This window comes from Symphalangus syndactylus, chromosome 8, assembly GCF_028878055.3.
Source record: "Symphalangus syndactylus isolate Jambi chromosome 8, NHGRI_mSymSyn1-v2.1_pri, whole genome shotgun sequence".
Taxonomy (NCBI): Eukaryota; Metazoa; Chordata; class Mammalia; order Primates; family Hylobatidae; genus Symphalangus; species Symphalangus syndactylus.
The window spans coordinates 18,394,727-18,403,697 of NC_072430.2; positions in this window are offsets into that span (position 1 = coordinate 18,394,727).

Sequence of the window (8,971 nt, forward strand, 5' to 3'; positions counted from 1 at the left end):
ACAATTTGGTGCCACCCTTGGGCCAGCTCTGGTCCTCCATACTTCCATAGGTCAATTTCTGGGCTTCAGTTTTCAGTCAATTTTCTATCACCTGCATTGACCTCATGGTTTTAGTTATAAGAAGTTTGTAACACATCAAGGCAAGTTTTCTGACAAGCCAAACAGTTGGATTGTAACTGCAACATAATAATTTTGAGGAAAATTTGTATCTTTATGATATTAGTTCCTCTAAAAAACCTGACTATATTTCACGTAGGTCTCCTTTTAAGTACTTCTGTTCCCCGGCGGGGGCGTTCCTTGCTCCCAGAGCTCCAAAGATGGTGGCAGGCTGCTTCCAAAATGGCGGCTGGCTGCTTCCAAGATGGTGGCAAGCCTTGTGTTCTCTGAGCTGGGGTTCTTGGCCTCACGGATTCCAAAGAATGGGATCTTGGGCCATGCAGTGAGTGTTGTAGCTCTATTAGAAGTGTGGGTCATGGAAGAGAACTGTGGAACCCAGTGACTAGTGTTCAGCTTGATTAGGATGAACCCAGGCACTTAGCTGTGCAGGAACAATGGCAAGCCTTTAGTCCAATTGGGAGCAGCAATGGGCGCCTCGCTGGATCAGGAGCACAGCAGACACCCTGCTGGATCTGGAGGGATGGAAGTCAGCGTCGGGTCTGAGATGGCAGCAAACAGCAGTGGTGGACGGCTAGTGAAAGCTCAGCTCGCGCCATAACAAACATGGAACAGAAGGGTGCAGTTGCAAGATTTAATAGAGTGAAAAGAGAGCTCCCATAAAAAGGGAGGGGACCCAAAGCGGGTAGCTGTTGCCAGCTCGAATGCCTGGGTTTATATCCCAATCATTGTCCCTCCCCCTGTGCTCTCAGGTGATAGATGATTGGCTACTTCTTTACCTCCTGTTTTAGCCTAATTAGCATTTAGTGAGCTCTCTTTACTATCTGACTGGTCGGGTGTGAGCTAAGTTGCAAGCCCCATGTTTAAAGGTGGATGCGGTCACCTTCCCGGCTAGGCTTAGGAATTCTTAGTTGGCCTAGGAAATCCAGCTAGTGCTGTCTCTCACTTCAATGGCATTTCTGTAATTATTTTCATAGCTATGTGACACATCTTTTAATAGATTATTACTGTATCTTACAGAATTGTTGCTATTGTTAATAGAACGTTTTTGTTAGTTTTTTTAGTAATTGGCTATTATTGGTAAATAAGAAACAACTTTCTTGAATATTAATCTTGTTAAAACAAACTTGCTTAATTCTTGCATTAATGTTAACAAGTTGTTTGCAGATTTTCAATCATATCAATTTATTTTAAATTCTTATTTTTTAAAATAAATTCAGTAAAGCTATGCATTTGTCTTAAATATTATTTTAGCTTTTCATAAAAGTTGTGATATATAGTATACTGATTTCTAATTTATTCTAAATATACATAATTTTCCAAAATTAATTTTGATTCCACTTTTGGCCCATTATATTTCCAAGTATATTAAAGGAAAGGAGAATTGATGATACTTTTATTGTTGATTTAAAATTTTAATTGCATTGTAATCAGAGAACTTGGGCTGTGTTATATTGATTCTTTGAAATGTGTTGTATGTAATACACTTTGGAAACTAACACATATTACAGTTCTTTATAACATGAAAAATAATAGATATTTTCTCATTCTACATATAGAATTATTTATTTGTGTGAGTGTATACACTACAGATAGATAAATAGATACATACACACTCATTTAAACAGAGTGTATTTTGTTCTAATCATTTATTTTCCATCTTTTTTGTCTTCTTGGGTTATTACTTTTTGATAGAGCACATAATATAAAATTTAGATTTTATAATTTCTCCTTATAGTTCTATCATTAGAATTCATTTTTATAGTTCTTCATGATAAAGTGTACTCTTTGTAATTTTCTAGTTTCTGCTTTCTTTTCAAAGAAATTGCTATAAATAAGTTCTATTTTCTCTCCAGTAATATTTTATACCAGTTGCCCAAACTGTGAACTTCTTGAAGGTAGGGTTACCTGATGCACCCCTGGGTTGTCAGTGCCCAGGAGGTAGGCAGGGCAGTGACTGCAGCACAGGAAGCAGTGACACTCATCAGCCATCATCAAATTGAATAACATGAGCGGCTGATTGAAACTAGCTAGAAGGAAACTGCAGTCATAATATCTGTAAGCATGTTGTTTTTTTGTTTTTTAATGTTCTACCCTTTACACCTTTCATGCGCATCCGTGTGAAGAGACTACTAAACAGGCTTTGTGTGAGCAACATGGCTGTTTATTTCACCTGGGTGCAGGTGGGCTGAGTCCGAAAAGAGAGTCAGCAAAGGGTGGTGGGTTATCATTAGTTCTTATAGGTTTTGGGATAGGCGGTGAAGTTAAGAGCAATGTTTTGCGGGCAGGGGTGGATCTTACAAAGTACATTCTCAAGGGTGGGGAGAATTACAAAGAACCTTCTTAAGGGTCGGGGAGATTACAAAGTACATTGATCAGTTAGGGTGGGGCAGAAACAAATCACAATGGTGGAATGTCATCAGTTAAGGCTATTTTTACTTCTTTTGTGGATCTTCAGTTACTTCAGGCCATCTGGATGTATACGTGCACGTCACAGGGGATGCAATGGCTTGGCTTGGGCTCAGAGGCCTGACAACACCTATCGTTTTATGAACATTTCTCTATATCAGGGGTTGGCAAACTTTTTCGGTGAAAGGTAAGATAATAAATATTTCAAGCTTTGTGGGCTATTTGGTGTGTGTCCCGAATCCTCAACCCCGCCATTGCAATGAAAAGCAGCCATAAATGAGTGATCATGGCTGTGTTCCAATAAAACTTTATCTAAGAAACAAGTGGCAGGCTGAAAGTGCTGACCCCTACTCTACATCATTAGAGCTTCTATAAAAATGGCTATAAGATATTCCAGGCTGTGAATATTTTACGGTATATTTCACGAATTCTCTATTGTTGCACAGTTAGACAGTTTTTCTTTTTCATTATTAAAAATAACATTGTAATATGAGTTCTTAGATACAAATGTGTTTGTGTGTTGGATTTCTTTCATAAATTGTGATTTATCTGGCATGTGATAGATAATAAATATTTATTGAATGAATTAATTAACAAATTTCTATTGTAGCAAGAACACTTCACTGGGTACTATGGATATAGATTGAAATGAAGCTCAAGTTGGCTTGGAGAAATTCACAGTCTAAGGAGACAAGGCAACTTTGTTTTCCAGCTGTGTGGCCTTGGTCAAGGCACTTACTCCTCTGGGCCTCACTTCCCATAATTTAAAAAAAGGAAATAACGCCTTCCTTGGAGATATGCTGTGAGGCTTGGATGACATCAAATGTGACTGCCTGGCAGGAAATACCTGGGAGAGGGTGGTTTTAAGAAGTCACCTTTACTGGGCTGACATTGTGCAGTGCAGTCACATTTTCCATTATTATTCAAAACCTTGCTTGCCCACAGCAGGAATGCTTTGAGGCCATGGCCTAGGGGTCCTTGGAAATTTACATCAATTTGCATAAATCTGCATAGGGAGCGTAATGCCTGTAGTATCATTATTGTTAAGTTACTCAGGTCTCAGCTTTACATGTTATACATAAAAAAACACACTTCCGAATTCCCAGCTTACCTCCCTAGGCATAGACCAGAAATGTCAGGTCAGGGATTAGCATGCTCTGGACAAAAAGGAACAATAGTTTATTTCTAGAATTGTGTGTTCCACATAAGCCACCATTAACAACTAGAGTATGTTATACAATAGCTGGAACTCAAATATGCCAGGAACAAAATACTGTAGATCTGTCACTAGGTCATTTATTGGTAGAAAAAGCTGAAATGAATTTTCTAAATCAAGAAGGAGTTATTCAATTATCTTTCTATTATATAAAGGTGAACTATAGGCAATACAGACAGTAAAATGTGCTTCCCAGTTCTTTTTTTTTTTTTTTTTTTTTTTTTTTTTTTTTTTTTTGAGACGGAGTCTCGCTCTGTCGCCCAGGCTGGAGTGCAGTGGCACAATCTCGACTCACTGCAAGCTCCGCCTCCCGGGTTCACGCCATTCTCCTGCCTCAGCCTCTCCGAGTAGCTGGGACTACAGGCGCCCGCCACCACGCCCGGCTAATTTTTTTTGTATTTTTAGTAGAGACGGGGTTTCACCGTGGTCTCGATCTCCTGACCTTGTGATCCGCCCGCCTCGGCCTCCCAAAGTGCTGGGATTACAAGCGTGAGCCACCGCGCCCGGCAGCTTCCCAGTTCTTAATAATAATAAATAGAATTTAGATTTCTTCCCCTGGCAGTTTAAATTCCAAAAAGGAAGAAATATGTTGGAAGAGCATTATAATTACGATAAGTAAATAAAAACATGCAGGACAAAAGTTTAGGACAAAAAAAAGTTTAGGATGGAGCCTGGCACATAATAAATGTGAAATAAATGATATTTATAATGTTGGCTGTGATTTTTCTTTATTTATATCACCAACTTCAAAATAAGTTGCCTTGTAATAAAAATGTAAGTATCATCCTAATCAAAGTAGAGATAATATTGAGTACTTATGTGTGAGACATTGCTCAAAATACTCTCTATATATTAACTAATAACTCATTTAATTCTAAAAAAACTTATGAGATGGTAATTATTAGTAGCAGATGAAGAAACTGAGGTAGAGTTTCACAGACAAGAAGTCTTTTAAGACAAGGTGCTGTGGCTCACACCTATAATCCCATGAGGCCAAGGCAGGAGGATCACTCAAGCCCAGGACTTCAATACCAGCTTAGGCAACCTGATGATAACATGTCTGTAAAAAACATTAAAAAAAAAAAAAAAGCTGGATGTGGTGGTACACACCTGTAGTCACAGCTACTCTGGAGGCTGAGGCTGGAAAATTGCTTGAGCCTGGGAAGTTGAGGCTGGGGTGAACCCTGATTGCACTACTGCATTTCAGCCTGGGCAACAGAGTGACACTGTCTAAAAAAAAAAAAAGAAAAGGCCAGGCACGGTGGCTCACGCTTGTTATCCCAGTGTTTTGGGAGGCTGAGGCGGGTGGATCATGAGGTCAAGAGATCGAGTCCCTCCTGGCCAACATGGTGAAACCCTGTCTCTCCTAAAAATACAAAAATTAGCTGGGTGTGGTGGTGTGCACCTGTAGACCCAGCTACTTGGGAGGCTGAGGCAGGAGAATCACTTGAAAGTGGAAGGTGGAGGTTGCACTGAGCCGAGATCATGCCATTGTCCTCCAGCCTGGTGAAAGAGCAAAAGTCCATCTCAAATAAAAAAAAAAAAAAATTAACTACTAAGCTATACTGCCTTTGATACAAATATTTACTGAATACTTCTTATGTCCTAGTTACTGTTCTAGTTACATAAGTTTTGAGTGAGAAGAAAAGGTTCATGTTTATATCTCTGGTAACAGAACAACTTCAGCTGATTTAAATTAAAAGGAGTTTAATTGAGCAACGAACGATCCATGAATCAGGCAGCTCATATAATCACAGCAGAATAGAGACTCCAGGGATGCCTGTGGTCAGAACAAATTTATAGGCAAAAAAAGGGAAGTGATGTACAGAAATTGGAGGTGAGCTACAGAAAGAGCTGGATAGGTTACAGGTTGGCGTTTGCCTTATTTGAACAGTCTGAACACTCAGCAGTGTATAACTGGTTGAAGTATGGATGCTGGGATTGGCCAAGACGCAGCCACTATTACTGGAGCATACTCCTAAGTCAGGATTTCAATCTTGTCTACTCACTAAGTTAGGTTGCAGTTCGTCCACAAGGACTCAAATATAGAAGAACAGAATCCTTCTCAGACCATATTTAGTTTGCTTTAACATCTCTTAGGAATCCTTCTCAGGACATATTTAGTTTGCTTTAACATCTAACATATTTTGCTGTGTAATAAAACTAATCCAAAATTTAGTGGTTTAAAAAAATACCCATTCTATGTAATTCACAATTCTATGTGGCAGCTGCATGGCTTCTGCCTGGGAGGGCATGCTGGTCTGTCTCCTGACCCTCTGGAAAGCTGGCTGACTGGCTGCCAGCTTGATGAACTAGGCTAGCCTTTTCACTTGGTTGGTGGTTGGTAGGCTGTTGGCTAAGGGCTGGCTGCACCCTTGTTCTCTCACTGTGACCTTTCATCCTCCAGCAGGCTAGCTTAGACTCACTCATGTGGTTGTCTCAGGGTCAAAGTGCAGGATGAGAGAAGGTAAGCTCCAATGTGCAAGCTTTTTTTTTTTTTTTTTTTTTTTTTTGAGACGGAGTCTCGCTCTGTCGCCCAGGCTGGAGTGCAGTGGCACGATCTCGGCTCACTGCAAGCTCCGCCTCCCGGGTTCATGCCATTCTCCTGCCTCAGCCTCTCCGAGTAGCTGGGACTACAGGCGCCCGCCACCACACCCGGCTAATTTTTTGTATTTTTAGTAGAGACGGGGTTTCATCGTGGTCTCCATCTCCTGACCTCGTGATCTGCCAGCCTCGGCCTCCCAAAGTGCTGGGATTACAAGCGTGAGCCACCGCGCCAGGGCTGCAAGTGCTTTTTGAAAATAGCAATATATCCCCTTGATTTGGGGCATGTGGGAGTCGCTATAGACAATGACTCGGCAGTACGTTTTGCTGTTTTGTGTTTTAAAACAAGCATCAACTGTGTTTCTGACCCAGTGCTAGGTATGTAGGAGACAGAAATGTGGATGGTCTGTCTCCTACAGTTAAACGTCTCCTAGGGTAGGGGTGGATAGAGGCAAGTAAACTTGTTTTTTTATTTTAAGTTTAATAAACGCTGTATGCCAGATCCTGTTGTAAGCATTTAAAAATATTAAACTATTAGCCAGTTTAGTCTCCATAATGACCCAGGCAGGCTTGGACCACTGTACCCATTTTCAGTTGCTGAAACATAGAGAACGGTTACATAATTAACAGAGTTCTCCAGGCTAGAGTATGGTAAGCCAGGGTTTGAATCTGTGCAATCTGCTGTCCAGTTCAGGCTACATAAACCATGTTCCCTTGAAATTTGACAGCAATGAACCAGACCTGAAAACCAAATACTTTATGAACACAGAGTTGGGACCAACTATTTCTCTTGTTAAGGGATTAATTCTCAGAGGACACATGACATTTAAGCTGAGCTGGCAGATTGAATAGGATTTTTCAGGTATACGTATGGGTAGATGTAATTTTCCTGTTGGAGGTTAAAGTATCTGCAAAGGCATGGGGATGGGAAAAATACAATTTTAATTATTGTGTATGTCAGTTTTCCTTGGCTAGATGAAGACAAGCAGCAGATTATTAGTCTAGAAAGGGTAGGAATGGCCTAACATTCTTACTTTGGTGATGTAACTTCCAAACTCCGTTCCTGTGTTTGACACTGGGAGTGAAACATTTTAAACTGGTAGTAAAAAGCCATGCAATCACGTCACTCTGGAAAGTCCCGTGTGCAATAAAGAACCTGTACTTGTGGGGTATGCATTTTCTGACGTTGGGTCTAAATACCCTGTAATAAGTGAGTGGGAGATTGCGAGGAGGTGAAACCTTTGATGTTGATTTTTTTTCCACTTAATGGTGCCATAAGTAAGACAAATTTGATCAGAAAATGGGTCAACCCATGAGTCATTGGGATACAGATGTTTCCCAGTTGGAGAGATGAACATAAAAGAATAACAGATAATTGATTCAAGTGCACCAGTGTTGGGAATGATAGCAGGAGCATGGCACCTGAACATAATTTTACATATTTTAAGGACTATTGTATTAGTTCTACATTTGCGAGCGGCCCCAGGAAAAGTGTGCATGAAAAATCAATGAGGACCTAAACCATCAAGTGGAAGAGCTGATGATAATATGGCGTGATCATCTCACTCATGGCAGAATTGTTATTCTGAGAGACCTTTCATAGTTTTCTATCTATATCTAATATAGATATAATTGATATCTATATCTATCTAATATCCATATATAATATAGATATAATCTAATATAAATTACATGTATTTATATATCACTTTTATTCTGGAATACTTCAAACATTTAGAAAAATACGGAGGATACAGAGAATATTCTAATCATTATTATTTTCTTCTAGACAATGCAACATTAATAATAGGTGAGTACAAAGCAGATTCTAGGATACAGTCTGAACACTTTGGAACTCTGGGGGTAAAATTCTCTGACTGGCATTTATTTTCCAAGCAAGGATGCACAGTAACTGCAGAAAGAACCTGGAAGTACCCAGCAGGATCCATCAGTGCCTACAAGGTCTTACATCAACTATTTTATCTCTACCCTAATGATGACTGTGCACAGCATCATTATATGATAGTGCCTTGGTGGGTTCACACCCTGTATAAGACCCTACAGCATCTCCCCCATTTTATTTAGACAGTTTCACATCTGTTTGGCCTTGGACATCAAGCTCTTTTCATGCCCTAACTTCCAAGCACACTGAATTGTCAGTCAGCCAGCCTCCCCTGCCACAGTCCCTGTGTCTACACAGCTTGCTGGTGGTGGAAGAGAGATAAAATGAATTAATTACTCCTCTGGGCATGAAATCTAAAGGATAGGTAGGAGCTAGCCAGAAGAATCCGGGGGAACACATGGCCAAGACAGGAAACAGAATAATCTTTCCTAACCACCCTTCCAGAACAGTGCTCTTTAGTTGAAATATAATCTGAGCCACATAGGCAATTCAAAATTTCCTAGTAGGCCCGTTAAAAAAGCAAAAAAAAAAAAGCTGAAATTAATTTTTAATCATATATTTTATCTAACCTAATATATCAGAAATGCTATTATTTCAACATGTAATCAATATGAAAATTATTAATAAAATATTTTGCATTTTTGTTCATACTGAGCCTTTGAAATCTGGTGTATATTTTACACGGCAGCACATCTCAGTCCAGACTGGACACTTTTCCAGTGCTTGATGGCCACATGAAGCTAATGCTTACCATATTGGACAATGGAGCTCTAACCTACTCTGTT